This window comes from Schistosoma mansoni, chromosome W (assembly GCF_000237925.1).
Source record: "Schistosoma mansoni strain Puerto Rico chromosome W, complete genome".
Lineage (NCBI taxonomy): Eukaryota > Metazoa > Platyhelminthes > Trematoda > Strigeidida > Schistosomatidae > Schistosoma > Schistosoma mansoni.
Window position 1 is genome coordinate 10970390 of NC_031502.1, and position 20641 is coordinate 10991030.

Here is a 20641-nt window from a genome sequence, read left to right on the forward strand (position 1 = left end):
TTCCGTAAGGATAGGTCATGCACAGACCAGATTGCGACACTACGGATCATCGTTGAACAATCAGTCGAGTGGAACTCATCACTATACGTCAACTTCATTGACTATGAGAAGGCGTTTGACAGCGTGGACAGGAGAACATTATGGAAACTTCTTCGACACTATGGAGTTCCTGAAAAGATTGTCAACATTATCCAAAGCTCATACGATGGACTACAGTGCAAATTCGTGCATGGAGGACAGCTGACAGATGCATTTCCAGTAAGGACCGGAGTCAGACAAGGCTGTCTACTCTCCCCATTTCTCTTCCTTCTAGTGATTGACTGGATTATGAAGAATTCGACATCTGAAGGGAAATACGGAATACAATGGACTTCTCAGAATCAATTAGATGATTTGGACTTCGCAGATGACCTAGCCCTCCTCTCTCATACACACGAACAAATGCAGATGAAGACAGCAAATGTAGCAGCAGCCTCCGCATCGATAGGCCTCCACATTCACAAAGTAAAAAGCAAGATTCTCAAATGCAACACGGAGAACACCAACCCAATCACACTTGATGACGAAACTCTGGAAGAGGTGGAAACATTCAAGTACCTGAGGAGCATCGTTGATAAACAAGGAGGATCTGATGCAAATGTAAAGGCGAGGATTGGCAAAGCAAGGGCAGCATTTCTACAATTGAAGAACATATGGAACTCAAAACAACTGTCAACTAATTTCAAGGTCGGAATCTTTAATACGAACGTCAAGACAGTCCTACTGTATGGAGCTGAAACGTGGAGAACTACTACGGCCATCATCAGGAAGGTACAAGTATTTATAAACAATTGTCTACGCAAAATACTCAACATCCATTGGCCGGATACTATCAGCAACAGCGTTTTATGGGAGAGGACAAACCAGCTTCCAGCTGAAGAGGAAATTAGGAAAAGACGTTGGAAGTGGATCGGACATACACTAAGGAAATCACAAATGTGCATCACAACTCAATCCCTAACTTGGAATCCGGAAGGGAAGTGGAAAAGAGGAAGGCCAAAGAACACACTACGCCGGGAAATAAAAGCAGATATGAAAAGAATGAATAGCAACTGGAAAGAACTGGAAAGGAAGGCTCAGGTCAGAGTTGGATGGAGAATGCTGGTGAGCGGCCCATGCTCCTCGACGAGGGGTAACAGGAGTAAGTAAGTAAGTAAGTTAGAATACAAGACACTTGATAAGACGCTAAAACAAACAATTTAAAGATCGTTTAGTTTTAGTAAAACTATTTCAGATGCACATAAACGTTTTTCTGATCAGTGCAAGTATCAACTTTCTCATGTTTAGATTTGGGAAATCCTCTGAAGATGGTTATTATCAGGGACTGATATGATATGATGAACAACTGAGAACCAGTAAGTACTGGAAAGCTGCTTCATTCTAAATCCTCAGTAATTTGCACCTATGGCTCTGGTACGATTAAACTAAATGTGTGCGCTCCTCACGGTAATTACTGTATTTTCCGACTAAAGATTCATGATTCGTTGGTATATGTTTCTGAATTTATTAAATTCTCAACAGATCTCAATACTCGTCCAAAGCTATAGATAAGTAGCTGATTCACTGCGTTCCCAGGTTACAAATTAGAAATCAAACTTCAAAAACTTTTTTTCTCTTAAGTCCCTAATACACAAAAGATTACTGTCTAGTCAAATGGTTCATGGTGAATTATTATTTTTGAAAATAGTTTTTATTGAAGACAATAGTAACAGAGACCATAACTTGCGCCACATTCAGTCCAAGATCACAATACAGAAATCTCCTGAAACTCACTAGTTTCCATTAGTCATCCTGGTTGACGCCAATGCACGATAAAAAATTACCTTCAGCTTGAACATATTTACTTGGAATATTCATCTTATCAAACTATCCCAAGTTTTTTATTCACTATAACAGAAATCAGTAAATTTCGAAGTTGTCTTTCGACAACTAACACGATCCTGAAAAAATTAGGCTCGAAAATAAGACTTATTTTAGAATATCCCGTTCTGGTAATGGTAAATCAAATATATCGTTCACTAGGATCTGTGTTTGAGCGAAATTTATGAAATACAAGCCCTGGCTAATTGAATAAAAATATTTTTGTTATACTAACTACGGTTATATAAGAATCAGCACTGTATTGATACATAGTGTAGAGGATAAAATGTTTGTATTTCTACTTTTTTCTTCATACAACATTCACGCATGATATGCGTAATACAATATAGTAGTAGTAGTAGTAGTAGTAGTAGTAGTAGTAGTAGTAGTAGTAGTAGTAGTAAAAGTAGTAGTATTAGTAGCAGTAGTAATAGATATTAAGGGAACAATCGAAAAAGTTGTTCTTTGCTATCTGATCCCATTATGCTAATATTGTATCTTAAGCACTTTAAGAAACATCATGAAATTTATTCATTTAAATCAACAAAGTTATCCACTAAAGACAATGGAAGATGGTCGAGCGATCTTATCGACTAATTGAAGCTAGACTTGTGCACCTCCGGATCCATGCCCAGTGGTCTGAATTTTAGACTTTCTTAAGCATAACCAAAAGTGTTGAGTTTGATTCCCGGTTGCAGAGTCGTTGATGGACACTTCTCATGATTTCCAAACTAGAAAGAAACGGCCATTTAGTGTTTTCAGGATGTTGATGATGATTTAACTTAGACTGGTTCGTGCTCCCAATGAGATCCAACAATCTCCACAACCCTATATGAACAGTGAAGTATCTGTGACAACTCGGGTTGTGTCTAATTAAAATTACCATCCTATTCAGCTTGCACTGTGTTTGTTTCCTTACTTATATCTACCTCATTTTTCTTGTCGCGAATTTAATTTTCTTACAAATATTTAGCGGAGTTTTAAAAACTTACTTAAATTAGCTCCGTGATTATATTTAAGTGTATATTATAGTCCACTTACTTGTATTCTATTGTATGTCGACTGTTGATAAATCTGTGTTAGAACATTGAGCATCGCTTATATTACTGACAGACTTTCATATCTTTACCGTTAACTATGAGCAACATAATATATGCAGACCACGATTATTTTGCTGTCTTTACTTTGGATTGTATTTTCATGAAGTGAAAATTGGATAATTCATTTTGGCAAAACTAATATTTAATGTTTTTATCAAGTTATAAGAAAGTAACAGTGTTAATTAGAGTTTAGCTGTTCATTTCACTCCTGTGTTACATTAAATTTTACAATAGTTTTAGCAAATAGAACCCTAAACCATTCCCAGTAGTGCATTATTCTATGAGAAGAATGAAGTCAAACAATGGAACATATCATTTTCTGTAGAAAAACAAAATATCACTAAAGTTTCAATTAACCTTTACTATTTAAGAACAAATAAAAAAAAACATAATTAACCCTATAATAATAATGAAAAACAGCATTTCTGAAAATAACAATTTTATTGCTGACTTTTACTTTCTACTTTATATTTTGCAATGAACATTGAATGCTTCTTCTGGAAGAAAATCAATGTCAAACTAATACATAAATCAATGGTATACTACTTATAATCATAAAACCAATCATTAAAATTCCCAAGTGGAAAAAACAACGGATGAGCATATGAATAGTGGAAATATTAATCCATTGACGATGACGATGTTTTCAACGATAATGATAATAATATTAAGTGTTAACAAGAAATCATAAACTCTGGTTTTGTTGTGAACGAGAACGCAAGTAGGCACAACCAATTTATACGGAGTCTTTCTTACTATTTCCGTTTTTTGCTTTCTTCAAGTCGACCTTTATAGCCTTCTGCTGCCATACATTCCTCTTCTGATTGGTGTTACATAATACTTATGCGTGTTGACATAAATAGCATACACTACAGTATAACTAACATTCTGATGTAATATATATATATATATATATATATATATATATATTAATGATCATGAAGTAGTAAGTAAGTAAGAAATTGTGACTTAAAAGAATCATACAGAATGTGAAGGTGTTATATCCCGATAACAATAGTGAATGGTATCTTTGGGGTCCATTTATGGACCAATATTATTCATATAATTTTTATCGTATATTTGCTAAATAATTAAACTACTCATATTCATGTTCCTTACATTGTGAGCTTTATTTTGACCCTTGGAATATTATTGTACGATTTACCATTCCTGAGTTATACCCAGTCTATTAATTACCGTTTCCCCTATTCACAGCCACATTTGGCTAACTCTTGTACAAATGTTATTTTCTGTTTTATTGGTACTTTGTGGTCAGTCTGTTTGGTATATAAACTCAGTATGTTTGAAATACAACGATTGATACCACAGAGGCTGTTATTGGTGTTTTGGACTTAACTGACTGGGCTAGGCAGAAGCAGGATCGATAAGCGCTCTAGACTGCTCGTACGGTTTTTGTGTGTCACTGTTCCAATCGATAATTCGCTGCTCTCTGATTGGTGGTCTTATCACGTCATACATATAACGGAAATATCACGAGGATGAATGTTTGTTAATTTCTCAAACAAAAAATTTCTCAGATGGAATGTATGTCCGTTTCTATTTAATTGAATATCACATGGTAAAATGATTTTTCTCTAAGTAAATCGTTTAACGCTTATCATAACAGTGACGCAATTCCATTTCTAATCGACAACATTTAACATGAAATGTTTTTCACTTAAACTACCTGATCAGGAATATCAACCTATATCGTTGTACTTACTTACTTACGCCTGTTACCCCTCGTGAAGAAAAATAGACCACCAAACAGCATTCTCCAAACAAGTTTGTCCTGGGTAATCTTTTCCAGTTCTTTCCAGTTAACATTCATCCTTTTCATATCTGCTTCTATTTCGCGGAGTAATGTATTCTTCGGCCTTCCTCTTTTCCGCTCCCCTTCCGAATTCTAAGTAATGGCTTGCCTCGTGATGCAGTTCGGTTATTTCCTTAATGTATGTCCTATCCACTTCCAACGTCTTTTCCTAATTTCCTCTTCAGCTGGAAGCTGGTTCGTCCTCTCCCATAAAACGCTGTTGCTGATAGTATCCGGCCAGTGAATGTTGAATATTTTGTGCAGACAACTATTTATAAATACTTTTACCTTCTTAGCGATGGTTGTAGTAGTTCTCCACGTTTCAGCTCCGTACATTAGAACTGCATTAACGTTCGTTATGAGGATTCTCACTTTGAAATTAGTTGACAGTTGTTGCTGTGTCAGCACCTCTACTGGTTCTCACACCTTCCAGTGTCCTTTGGAATTTTTTGTTAATAGAAATATGATCGATCTGGTTCTCTGTGGTGTGGTCCAGTGAGATCCATGTAGCTTCGTGTATGCGTTTGTGTGGAAATATTGTGCCGCCTATAACCAATTTGTTGAATGCACATAGATTTGAAGATCTCTCCCCAATCTCTTTCCTTTCTCCTAGTCAGTTCATGTCGTCTCGTGATATCTCCATATCCTGTGTTGTCCATTCTGAGTTTGGAGTTTAGATCACTCATCAGGATTGTGAGATCCTTTCTTGGGCACTTAGCTATGATTGATTGCAGTCTCTCGTAACACTGATCTTTATCATCGTCATTGCTCTCATTGGTTGTTGCGTAAAATTGATAATATTCATTGTGAATCCCTCCTTTTTTTGTTTTGAAGGATGCTTTAATGATCCTAGATCCCATCCTATAAGTGTTCAAGTGCTTCTTTGGACAGCATTAGAGCAACTCCCTGAATGTGTGGGGCATTTTCATGTTCTTGACTGGAGTGCAGCATCATCTCTCCCGTATCCAACCTTTGCTGTCCAATGGGTCCATTGGGTTTCACTGATTCCGAGCACCGCCAAGTTGTATTTGCCCAATTCGGTAGCTATTTGATTATTCCTCTCGATCTTCCACATTGTCCGAACATTACGTATACCTATATTAATTGTTGCTGTGATTGTTAGAATGGGCATTGACCTCGTGGCTTTCGAAGAATCTCGGCTTTCATCATGAGGCGTCATAATTCTTCCTTGAACTAAGAGGTCAGAGTGTAAATGGTTTAAATTGTTTATTCTGTTCAGAGTTTTTTAGCGGGTTAGTCTTCTGCGGGATAGGGTCGCTAACCCCATGCCCAACCCTCCTCCTTTACTCGGGCTTTGGACTGGGAATAACTCTAGAAGAGCTACAGGCGGAGTTATATCGTTGTAGTCTGTTCCAAAATACTGATTAGATATTAGTGTAAATAACGAGAAATTGTAGTATGATCAAAGATATTTGGTCAACAGTAAGCAATAAATAGTCATGAAATTGGAATTTTTAAAAAGTTTTTGTTTTACAGAACGTCAGTTACAATCCGAATAGCTTGATAGCAACATCTTTAAATACGATACTGTGTGACTCATGTTTGAACCTCATTATCACGATCAGTCCCTTAAGTTTTGCAGAAGCGTTATGTCAACAAGTCCGTGGTAGGGCGTTGGATTTAGTTACATATCATGTACTATTTATAATAGGCTTATCAGGAATACTACAATTGCCATTCAAGCGGTTGATGTTGCAATTAGTGACCAGTGTACAATTAATTATTAGAACTTATACAGCAATATTGCACAAATAGCAAGGAGACACACCTCTATTTTCTGATGAACAATACTCCAAATGAAGAATGGTATGAAAATAATAAGATTTCGTCCATTTTTCAAAACTTTCCGCTTTGCCTGGAAACACTTAAATGGATATTGTGTGCAGCGTAATTACCAACAAAAATCAAATTATTAAGCTGCAAAAGTATTCAGATTGTTAAAGGTAATCGTATTCTGAATATCTGTTTGACTATTAAATGATTCTCGTGATTAAATTTATTTATTATAATCAACGAAATATAACACCAAGGATTGATCATCATCTAATTCGTTTAAACAAATGATTTAATATAACCAATAAACTGTCCTGAGATAACGTTAACAATAGTTTCTACATCTTGTCCCATATCATATTTCGGCTAGCAACATCTAAGACATCAGAATAATTGTTTTCTACGATGAAAAACGGACTGCACAGAAAATAGTTGAGACTTATAGACGACGGGGAGGATAGGGGCAAGATCTTAATCATAAGGCTTGCATTTAAAATAATTACAGAATGAACTTCTTGGTTTCAAGTGAAAGGTTTTGTGCTTTTCCTAAACATATTATCAATCACACATTACCCAATCACACATGAAGTAGCAAAACTATATCACAATTGTGTGATTAGTTTCAACAGTAACTTTTTTAAAACATAAAGATGCAATTCTACTGACCAGTTTAAATTTATAAATACTCCGTCTAAATAAAAAAACGCTTTGAAACAAACTGTATATTTATTGTGAAACGGCGTGGGACTTTTGTACATCTAGGGGATTGTTAGTATTTCCCATTTCTACTTCAAATAATTACGTTGATTTTGTTAAGTTTCTCGTATTTTTCCCTCACTCGAACAAATAACAGTCTCAGAGACTGTGTAAAGCGAGTATGGAAAACTATGTAATTAACTGATTGGAATGTAATTTTAGCGACCTACTTCACATATTTAATCAAATATTAGAAAATAGTAATTGAACTGAAAACAAAATTGTGCACAAATAGTCAGAAAATCTGACAAAAACTTTGATTTTGACTTTATAAACCACATCTGTCTCCAACTAAACAATGGAGAGGCCTTCCAGGAGTCGAACGATAAATACCATAAATATATGCTAGAGAATTCCACTGTAGACGACTGGAAATATGAGTGCTCACAATATTAACTAGGCGAAGACTGATTTGAGCGAATTCGAATTTTCGCTAAACCTTAATAACTGATAAGCTAAAAATAGCTTATCTTGTTAGAATACATTACTTTAACGAATAACTCAGATGACATCAACCACTTTACTTAAGCTTTGTTGGTTATTTTTATTCTATTAGTTTATGAAGTGCCAAACGTTCTAGTTTTTTCAGTTTTTCTACAGTACAGAGACAGACATGTTTACAAAACAATATGTTTTTTAAAAGGTGTTCAATAATTCACTGTCGATATGATGAAATAGTTATCAGCAAGCTTTGAGGAAGTTTGATGCCACTAACAGAACGAGCATCAGAATGAAATTACGTTACTAATGTAGCATTTATAAGAGACGTCTCACATAAATAATAGATAAGTCATTGATATCTGTTTTAATCACCTGTTATGTACTATAGCGAGAGCATTTATGTATAGAGTATTGTAGGAAATATATTGAAAATTTTGGTGTTATTAGATATTCTATCAATTAATAAGGAACAATAAAAAACATAACAAGTACTGATCACTAGTGATCATTTATCGAGAACGTATAATAGAAAAGTTGTTTACTATTGACTGCCCAGCAATTAAAATATCCAAAAGCTCTTCAAGTGGCTACATTTATCTAAGTTACATGAAGCTAACTTTCGTTTAATCAAATAATCACCAAAATTAATTATTTAAAATAAAGCTCTTATAAAACTAACTCTTTGTTATTCAGTCAGCCATTCATCATTATTTTCAGTTAATAAATAACAGAAAAGAAAGTTACTGATCCATCACAAAACTTATTATTCTTGACCTCTAACATGAAATCAAAAATCAAATAACATTACTTAATTTTTGACCAAAGTTATAAGTGATAAATCTTCTGACTGAACGCTTGGTTCAGTTACCCAAACTCTTCTAGTGACCCCCAGTCTAAATCCACACGACAACTCGAGCACGAGAGAAAAGGCGTGAAATATGAAAAGAACGCTTTACTCCAAGGTTAGTTTATTTACAGAAAATCCAGGGTATTTATAACATTTCAGATGGCCTCTGGCTTCTGTATAGTTCTGTAACCCTACTAAACATAGTGGCAGGATAGGTAGTCATTCAATCAGAAATGTGACACGTGAGTCTTTACTTTCTAGATGCTTCCGTGACCCTTCTATTGATTGGGTAAAATATTTCTCGGAGTTTTCAAGCCCCCTTTGGGCTTTTTTCGAGGAATTTTCTGGGTCTCCCCAATAATAATTAAATAATAAAAGACATGTTACACATCTTAAGTTTGCTTATAAGCACACTTAATTTATTAAATAATCAGAATATTCACCATAGTAAAATGCTATGAAGTGAAATCCTTTAAATCATTAAATTGATCACACCATCGATATACTATATATCACTCACTCTACAGAATCTGTTTTGACCTGAAGAAGTCTCTAGATGAAAATGTTGTTAAAAACAACTTGTTTCCCGTAGATTTTCGCCATACCCTTATACAATTAAATATATTCAGTTCATATAATCATATAATTCCAAGGTACAGCCTTTCTATTGTATTACGTAATTTCTGAGTAGCGAATTTTATCAGAGAAGGGTATTTTTATATCCATTGAGATGATCGGGTTTTAATGAACACTTATTGAACGTTGTAATTCTTTTCACTCTACATAAGTTCAGAATATAAAAGGGATTGACATGTCATTCAAAAGTAATATAAAATTGGTGAATAATTTGAATCATACTTCAAATCTATTAAGATCAACAAAAGAAATTTATAACTTATCATATTGCATACATGAGTTAACGTTGAATCCTAAAGGGAAACGGTAAAGAGGAAGGCCAAACAACACACTGAGTCATGAATTGGGAACAGACATGAAAAGAATGAATAGCAACTGGAAACAACTGGAAAGGATTGCCCGAGACAGAGTTGGATAGAGGATCCTTGTGGACCACCTATTCTCCCCCACGGGGAGTAACAGGAGTAAGTAAGTATATAAATGAGTTGCTAATACCTAAAATTAACAGATTAACAAAACTGTCTGTTTAAAAGAACAGCTAAATAAAATATTAGTAATTATTTTGATTTTTCCTAACATTAATGTGAGTAATATTCCTTAGTTATTTTGTATCAGTGTCTATCATCTTAGCCTTTCCTAAACTCAAGAAAGCAAAGTCTCGTCTTTCTCACACAAGTGCTTTTGCGAATAATTCGGTTGGCCGAAATCGTAATCCAAGTAAACTCTGATTACTAAAACAATGCACCAGTCTAGGAGCTGTTTACATCAGATATTGCTTTTATTCCTCTTTTAGAACCATAGTAATTATTCTACTGCAAGTTTAAACTTATACACCACAAGAGAGTAAGTGTAACTAAAAATGAATATAAGTATTTTCTATTTATTCAATAGACCAAGTAACTAGTGTACCTCACAAACAAACTAACTAGTCTCATAAATATTTTTTGACATCAAGCATCAAATTCTATGGAAAGCATAAAAGTTATAGCCAGCTGGAGCAGCTTACATTGAATAGAGCTTTAAACCTCTACATACCACACATAGAAGACCATTTAAACGTAATATGATGAATGTTTAAATCTGTACTACAAAGACTGATTGATCCACAAACTTATTAATGACATACTAAATGGTGATTTTACAAACTTTCCTATAGATTAGCCATGTTCATAAGCAATAACTGAATAAGTATACGACTTGACTTTTATAATTTGCTTATAACTTTGGTCTAATGTTAAATAATATTGTTATTTGATTTTTGATTTCATGTTAGAGGTCAAGAATAATAAGTTTTGTGATGGATCAGTAACTTTCTTTTCTGTTATTTATTAACTGAAAATAATGATGAATGGCTGACTGAATAACAAGGAGTTAGTTTTTTATAAGGGCTTAATTTCAACTAACCAATTTTGTTTTGTGCAAGTATATGACTATGTCATGTGGTGTGAATAAATCAGTTTTTTAGTTATGCTGTAAACAGTGAAAAGTTACATGTATAAACAATATGCTACGCACAGGGACATGACTTTGATATTCCCTTTCAGAGTCTTATATATTTTTTAATGTCACTGAAAATGAGCCAAACGTTTTTCAATCTTTTTCAGTCTTTCATATGATCATATAGGAAATTAGAGATTATTTAAAACGATTGAGCCAGCTTTTTGCTCAGGGGGATGCAAATGTTCTGTTCTGTACAGTGTGCGCTTGTGACTTTATCAAGAAACGAAACCAGGCTCCTGATGTCTTACAATGAGCGCGTTACCTCAGAACCGCCAAAATGAAATTTATTTGTACATAATTCAATTTTCAAATAATTTATACGATTGCGTGATAATGATGCAGTGTAATTGCTGATGGTTATATCGAATGATAGAAATTACCGATTTAAAATAAAATTCCAAAATACCTGGTCGTATTGTTACTAGATGACGCACGGTGAACCCGATCAAATTCTGAGAATAAAAATTAGCGATTGATATAAAAAAGGAATCGAAAATTCATTAAATTGTTCTACGTCATACACAGAAGTCATTCAGAAGTTTTGTATGTTAATTGAAATATTCAGGTGTCTAAGACTAAACACTCAAACGTATGCGAAAAATAGTATTTAAATGAAAAAAGATCAAAAGTGGGTCAGTACTAAAATAAGAAGAAAGTAGATCTTCAATTAATTAGAGTATCATATGACAATCTATTAGTTTAATAAATATTAATTAATGAATTCTCAATGTTATTTATTTTTCCGTCAAGTGAAACAAACAAGAAAATACTGTTATGTTTTACAATTAATTCCCTGAAATAAGTCACAACTATCCAATAAATGTTAGACCTGTTTTTAACCTAATAAAATTAATTTAATTAAGGTTCATCTTTGTTGTGACATAAATTGCATAGAAATCGGTCGATTTCATAGGGAAATAGTTTAATCAAGTCATTCCTCAAGAAATTACATTAATTAATTTATTTATTGCTTCTGATAGCTGGAACCCTTAAAACTAGACATACAAAATGATCCTCATGAAGTTTGACAGTACTATAAAAAAGTTAAATCTAAAAACTAAAGTAGAAAGTATGACAATTAAGTATTTGTAGTATCTAATCCATCAAAATAAATTATTATGTACCAAGTAGTTCAGTCGAGAAGATCATGATTGTTAATTCAATTTAGCGATATTTCCTGTCTCGGAATACCATCGTCCAAGGAATTAGTGTAAAAGAAAATAGCTCTGGACAGCTGCTTATCCTAGTTTATTATTACTTACTTGCCCTGACCACGACTCCGTATCCATATTTTGCAACGTTTTCCAAATAATTATGTTTAGTAACCGTAACCTAAAATAACATTTATTTTGTTCTTTTAATTGGTCAGAGCATTTGCCTATAATATCACTAAACGGTTTATAGTTCACTCTTATTATATGTGAATTGGGACTCTGTTTCTAGCCAATTATGAGATAGTGTTAACAGAGCTGAATCTTTAATCCGAAACTTCTAGGCAGAAAATGATGAATCCATTGAGCTCCTATAATTTGGAATCCAATTTTAGATTAATTCATTGTAGTCGTATTCTTTAACTGCTTAATAAATCATCAGGCATCTATACATTAGCCTATTCTGTAAACAATACTAAAAGTTTATCTTTATCCACTAAATTGCAAATGGTCGTTTAATGGAAAGAATCACTAGAAAACATTAACGCTGTTTAGCATTTACGCACATTACTTAAAATGATATGAAATGAACCAAATAATAAATAACTGCGTTTTCTTATAATATTCAAAAATTAAGCAAATCAACCTACACATCTTTTGTAAATATTATTTTCAGTTTGTACTGTATACAGGATTTGTGAAAATACAGTAAAATTCCTACGAGTTATATTAATTCATGTTCATAACATCTTTCGCCTGTACTATTGATCTGTTTGAGTAGTTCCACAGCTAATTTATTAAACCTTCCGTTGTGTACAAGTTTTTAATTCATGCTTCCTTGTTTGATTGTGTTTAATATTCTAATGAGTTAACACGACTACGATTGAATAAATGCTCTTGTATTGAGCTAATGATTGCTTATCATTCTATTTTCAAAAGTTCACAAGTGTAATGTTTTAATCTGTATTTAGAAAGCGTTCACTTTGTGCAGAGCATGTAGCCTACCTCACAAAAGCAATTAAACATATAGATACAAATGATATGATACAAAGTGGAAGTTTTTTCTCAACATATTCAAGAATGGCAGAAGGCTGAAGAAGATAATATGAAGCTCTGAAGAACAGAAGTTTTTTCTTAGTTATCTTAAAATCCGGTTTTTCCGGATTTTTGGAGCAATATTTCTTTTTAATTTGATGTTTATCAAAAGTTTTCTTTTGAGCTATCTGGTGTCATTTAGGTTGTGTTTTTTGTTTCGAATTTCTATTAATAAACCCAGACGAATCTCCACTTTTGACGATTACTTGTCTAAGTCTAAGTAGTTAATCGTCTGTTGTACCATTGGAGTATATTCTCTTGGGTTTCGAAGGTAAATTAACTTAATCTTTCTATTCAGGGAAACCAAGTTTTAAAACTAAGTTAATGACCATTAGAAAATGGTTTTCTGTACAGAGATAGTTGTAAGGACACATTTGCCCTTTTTTTCAGTAAAGTATCAAAGGAAAGGAGATTTAGGGTTCACATACGTTTCCAGTTTGAAATTAATTGACTGTTGATAATTATTGAATTTTATTAGAATGACAGTTAAGTCCATATTTCCATTACAAATAATGAACTTTCCATCTATATATCTTCCGAATAGACAGAAGCTTTCGATTATTGGTCAAAGTACTATACTACCTTGTCGGACTATGAAATGTTCAATTATGAAGGGACTCAGTCGTGAACACATCTCAGCTCTTGATAATTTCTAATAAATTGAGCATTGGGTAGATTGTTATAAATAAATAATATATTTTTAATATCCCTATGAGTAGAAAAATTAAATTTTCTGACGTTTTGGGACTCAGTGTAGGCCACTTCTTCAGAGACTAAATAACCGAATATATTATTTATTTACATCTCAGCTCTATTATTTTGTCTAAAGAAATCATTATTAAATCAGAATGGTATATTGATAAATCACTGTAGAAGCAGTTCTTTTAGACAATGTTCAAGAAAACTGACTAAGTTTGTGATTCCGAATATTGTCACACTACAAATGTATTTTCTGTCAAAGGATTATTTGTGAAGTGTAAATATCATTTGATTACAGTTTGCGTAAATGAATCAACAAAACCAAATGAATCCAGGATATTGTATCTACCAACGTCATTTTTGATCGATTGTATAAAAAGTTTTCCCATTATAATGTTTTATTTTTTCTTCGATGACAATGAATTGTTTATGTATTTACATTTATTTTACACATGAAAACCTCTAATAAAACAGGAAATTGTTACGTCATTAACAAGGTTGCCAAAAACCGACCAAAATTGTTTTCAAATATCGAAAATAATTTGTGTGATAGTTGGATAGTAAAACAAAGATAAAATGAAAATAACGCACAGAAAAGTGATTTAAAAGATAACTGTTTATGCAAAGAATATAGAGAAGAGAACAATACTCATCGAAACAACTTACAAAATTAAAAAAATCAAGGAGAGCTTAAGATCATAATGGAATACTGAACTGAATATATCTCTTCCGAACAGAGGGATCAGGTCTAATACATCAATCGCATTACATTACTATGTTTAGGAATTTAAATATGCTAGTTAACCATCCTTTTAATGTTTAGCTACGTGACAGTTTTAAGTTACAAGCTTTACATATTATGTTTGATGATAGATTTTCATGTGATACTTCATCCTAAAAGTCATCACTCATTCAGCCAGTAATAATCAGTGCATCAGTGGTAGTAGAAAAGAATAGGTTTAGGAAAAGAAAAAAAGTGTTATAAGGAGATATTAAGGCCAAGCCCCAAAAAGCTGACATGACGTGAGTGCACCTCTACCATTGGGAACTATTTTAAGCTGTTACCCAAAGTCTGTAACCGTTGGTTACGATAATCACGTGGACCCGAACAAGACAGCCTACACCTATCAACATGGGTTACTTAAATTGTCATTGACTTCATAGACTGGCGCCACACTTTGATTTGGCCACCCCTAGCTTTCTTCCAGCCTAATCCTATACTACATAACAAGCCTATTCAGGTAGGCGGTAGTTAAGCATACGTAATACATGTCCCAACCACCTCAGTTGCTGAAGATTCACTACATCATCAATCTACTTTTAATATACTCCTGTTGCCCTATGCATAGCAAAGACATTGCTCAATCCATGGTCCAAAACTACACGAGCAATGCTTTGCACATGCCTATAATCTGATGCTAGTAGTCTACGAATATCCTTTATTCTTAATGGTCATGTTTCAAAACTATAACGTAAAACGGAGAGACGGCTGCCTAGTTAACTAGTTCTTTGGTTGTCAGACGGATATCTCGCCTACGCTGGAAGTGACGCATGTTGGAAAAGCTAATCGAGCTTTCTGAATAGGTGCAGAGATCACATCCGATACCAGCTCAATAGAACTGATGAGACTCACAAAATCAGTGAACCGGTTGGTACGGTCAGCTACTTCACTCCCTATCAGTAATTTAGGTACTGACGCAGGTCAATCCTGGAGCAACATTTTGCATTTGACGAGAAAGAAACACATCCGTGAATGCGTGTGTGAAAATATATCAAAATGAGAATTATGTCTATGTTCCATAACCTAATGAAGGGTGAATGTCTGATCGATACACCGTTGACACTTTGCCAAACACAAAATTGAAACAGGTCATAAGATTGTTTCTAACTGGGTTATTGTGTTATAGTCAACATGTGTGATAGATATCGTTTCTGTTTCTACACCTTCTTGGACACTATGACAAACTACCTAGGGTTGAATATCACTTTCATACAGGATTGACTGCTTCTCTAGTTGTTTCTAAAATGTACTCCTGAGTTCTCCATAATTAAGGTGAACTCTAAAGGATCTTTCTTTCTTTCTGTGGTTCTTCTGCTTCCAGAAAACCGCAGACAAATACGTCGTCAGATCTTTTTAGATGTGCTTTTACACGTTTTTGTACGTATATGTAGATTTACCTGTATGAGTCTGTTCTAGTGTACATTTTGTGACAGTAAAGCTTCGTCTAACTCGTAAATGTATAGCCTATGAGTTCTATTCATTTAGTTAATTCAGTCCAATTAATATTTATATCCGTGTTCAATCCAATTATATTGTCTCAAATTTATCTGTGAGTGAGGATGATTATTTAATATTCCACTTAAGCCTATACAAGATCCAAATACCTCAGTTTAGAACTAACACATTTACTTGCATTACAACACGATCAGAGTAGAAAAATATGCTGCGAAATGAGCGGAATCCTTCTACCAAGCATTTACGACAATCATTGTTCTTAATGTGATCTATTTGTATCCATCGTTTAATTGATTGTTGGGGTAGTCATATCGTAGTGTATGCTATTTAAACAGTGATATATAAGTAGTGTGTATCAGGAATTGGAATTAAGAACCTTACTGATAGAAGGGGAAAATGAGGAGAAAAAGAGAAACAAAAACTGACAAATTAACAACAGGAATCGATGAACGATAGAGTTTGCAAAAGGCGATTCAAGGAAGATATGCAAATGGTGTATTCAATATATTGTTTTCATATTTTGCAAATCCAGTACGTCAGTTTGTATAATTAGTTAATATTCCCCTCCCCAAATCTTCATGCATGACATCAGATCATGTTTTTCTGTGTGCTGAAAGTTGGTGCTTGGTAGAAATAAATAATTATCTTAGCATAGTTTCAGCGTTCAGTAGCTGGGCCACGACACTGTAAAATTAACTTGGGTGCCTTCCATCTTGTTCTAGACTACCTACTTGGCCATAAAAATTACTCGCCACTACTACTGTATCTGTACATTTAGCTTTTTTAATGGGGTTGGAAAGTTCCCTTGCTTTGCCTGAGCTGCAATCAGTGGGCACACAGACAAAGACGATGAATAAGCAACAGCGTATGTCTCTATCTTTCAATGTTTTTATTGTCCCGTTTAGTCGAACAGTTAACAATCGACTTTTAGATAAGAGTTTCGATTGATAATTAGGGTAAGGAGTTTGAATTATTATTTGAGGTTAAGATTGATGATTAAGGTTAGGACTCGAGGTTACAATTGCACTGATTTTAAGTCTCGAAAAAATGTTCTTATAAGGAATCCATTACTCATGTTAGTTCAAGTTGTTTTTAAAAAATTCTTTTTCACGACAAATTCATTACTTTTCGTCAACATTCTAAGAGTCATTCAAGTTACTTCTATTGTTTTGTCTTGTTATATATCTGTAACGAAACTTGTATACTTTTTTCCTATTATTCCAAATGACCTGTTACTAAAAAACAAACTCTTGATCACGTTCTGCATTGAACTATTCACCAGGTCATGTTAAATTCATAAGTATATTTATTTACCAGTGACTATGTAGTTGAATAATCTAGAATTTAATTTTAGTGAACGTATTAAATTAGGACTATTATTGTCCGTTAAAATTTAACTAAATGTATTGCTTTTAAAATATCTTTTTAGTAGATTCTTGACGTGTTAGCAATGCCCACTAATTATAACTTTTACGAGAAGCGACAATCAGCCCTCTACAATAAATGAATTTCTAGTTCATATAATTATCCTACATGTTCGATAGTATGAAACTGCAAGCTTTGATGTTGTTCATAGTACACACGATATTAGATATTGGCTAATTATTAAAGTTTACAAAAGTTAAACACTTATTTTGTAATATGATAAAAAACTTCAATAAATGGGACAGGTAGTGAAGATCAAAGATTGAAATTGATTGATTTTTCATTTTTCACAAACTGTTTGAACTATTAAACTTAAGTTTGAAAATTATTTCAATGCTGAGCGACGTAGGCTTGTATTCCATATTTAGCAGCAATCCTCTTGAGCTCTCAAATGTAGTATAAAAACAACAGAGAAACAGTGATCTACTCGATATTATAAAAACGAGGATCATAAAAGTAATTATTGGTAACGGAATAAACGGATGACTACAAAAAAATTTTTCACACACCATTCATCTCTTGTGTTGATTTGCTTGTAGCTAATATTTTGTTATTTCAACTCAAATATTTTCTTCATAACTTTGTTTTCAGTTCGTTTTATTTAAATTCCTTAAAATAACTTGAAATAGTCCAATAAACTACTGTAAGTAAACTCTCAAGCATAAATTATCGGGAATAATCAAAAATCATCTAGAGGTTAATTCATTTTTGTATTGGTTGTTTGGATCTTCCCACTTGTGTTTAGGACTGTGATTGATACGCCTCTTATTGGCATATTTACATCCAGATGACGAGTCCCAACTTGAACGAAACTCACTTCCTGGATTTCACTGATAGCCACCATCATTTCTGCCTGTAGCCAGAGGTTAGTTTTGACCAGGAACTGACGTAGAGTAGAGAGAAATCGAAAACTAGGGAAGATTAAGATGTTTTTCATATGTCTGGGCAAACTGAAAAGTGCTCATCGATCACCTCACAATCAACCATTTCTCGAAACTTCATACATCAGTGAGAGAAAGATACATACAGATCACTGATTCAGTACATATTTTTGACAATTTGCAACAAAGCTTAAACGTTATCTCATATTGTCAGTTAACTTTTGTAGTATTATTGATAGGGCTAAGTCTGTAGGTCACATATCCCAACTAGAATTTCGTAAGGTTCATCTCTGTGTTAGTGACTGCTGTATTAATTCCACTAATTTTAAGATGGTCTAAGAGATGGATCACATGATTGCTAGATTAGGGAATAGAGGTACAGCCCTTTTATAAAATGAATATGGATTGTCCTTGAGCGTAGTATTACTTAAGACAGGATCGAAAGTGAACAAGATTGGGAGCATGTCAAATGGACGAAAAGAGCATTAGAGAGCATTATTATTTGGATTGAAAACCTAATAAAAGTCTGTGGCAATAAGTGAATGGGGTTAGTTTCAGGTATTTTCCACATTCTCCTCACTTTGAACTTCCACAGAACCATTCATAAAAACTTTATTTAGAAGTGATTTAATTACACTGTTTCTAACGTATAATTATAACTACATGTTTATCTAGCCGTACCAATTGTTCTCCATAAAAACATAACCACAAAAACGGTTCAAATTTTTACAGTATCAATTAACGACAATGACGATTTGTTCTACTCAAAATACTCAGTATTTAGTTTAACTATTATTAAAATAAAATTTCACTCTATGAATAAAAGACTTTCGTAATATACATCTCCTTAAACTTGTCCCGTTCTGTAAGTAATCAAATATTTACCATCTCTGTATCTTTGTATTAATTACGGTTACCCGTTATTTGAATTTCCAGACAAACTGAAATTTAGAAGACGCAATTTAATTTTGTTTTACTGTTAAAAGACCATAAGTGTGTTTAAATCGATTCCTTATGACGTAGTTTCTATTTTAATTACTGAAAAGTCAGTCTGTTTTTAAACTAGTAATTAGTAATAAACTTTGCCAATTGAATAGATACTTAACAATTTTTAATAGAAAATTGTTGAGTAAAAGTGAAAGTCGCATGATAGTTTTGAAATTTAGAATTTACATAGCCTTTTATAAAGGTGATTTAGAAACATTTTGTCTATAAAATCATATGATTTAAAAGTCATATTACGGAGAGGTAAGTTTTTGTTACAATAGCTAAAACAACCAATAATAACATTTATCATGTGCTCGCTAGCAGTCTACTTTGAGGGGTAGTCTACTAAGTCCCAGTAAAAAATTGTGACCGCTGGAATTCAGTAGATTTGGGTGTGAGAGGGACATCAATAATTTCATCATAACGAATCGGCCGAGGTTAGAAATGTAAACAATTGGATATTATCTCAGTAGTTTGAAGATTAAATGTTCGCCACTAGACTAATAGGTCCTGTATTTAATCCATGTTAGTATGTTATAGATGCAGACTCGTAAGAAGTCAAATACTAAAATGAAGCGGTTGTTCAGTCCTTTCTGGTTCTAAATTGTTGTCTAATCAAAATAAGTTCGTGATGTGGAACTACAGTCGTAGATGCCAAATGGATTACCGTAAATTTATGAAATGGTAGATGATAACTGAAATAAATACGGCTGCTAGATATCGAAACGTTTGTAATATTATTAGAAAATCAAACACTATTAGCATATATTTGTTAGATCACTCTTTAGATTATAGGTTTCTAATACAGTAGGTCAAATGTACACATGATTGTCGGGTATTACTTTCTTTGGAAGATAAATGACGTTTGTGGTAGAGATATAAAAATAGTTTGAAATAACTGTTGATGATGTTTGATAGTCTCAGACGTTTTGTACATAACTTGGAGCTTTATTTAAAGTAAGTATTATCTTATTTATCTGTCAAATTGCCAGCATTTTAAGGGAAATTTACTAGTAGTTTGGTCTCCATGATCAGTCGCCCGTGTTAACCATGTCGACTGGATACTGATCGATACATAATCATAGCGATAACTACATACCACAATTGTCTAACACAGTAAATTTATTGAGTGCATTCTATACTCAACAACCTGATGATATATTGGTAAATTCTATCAGTTTGCTAAACATCCGCAAGCATTAAAATGTAACAAGTATATGTCAAGTGAATTTTGAACTTCAGTGTAAAGGCGGTCTTTGTGTTTGAAAGTAATTTTCGGTACAAGAAACAAGCGATCACAAGACATGCCGCTAGAAAAGTTTGTTACAATAAATAAAAAGTGTTCTTACTTTATAATTTTCAAAGATAGTAATACCGAAAA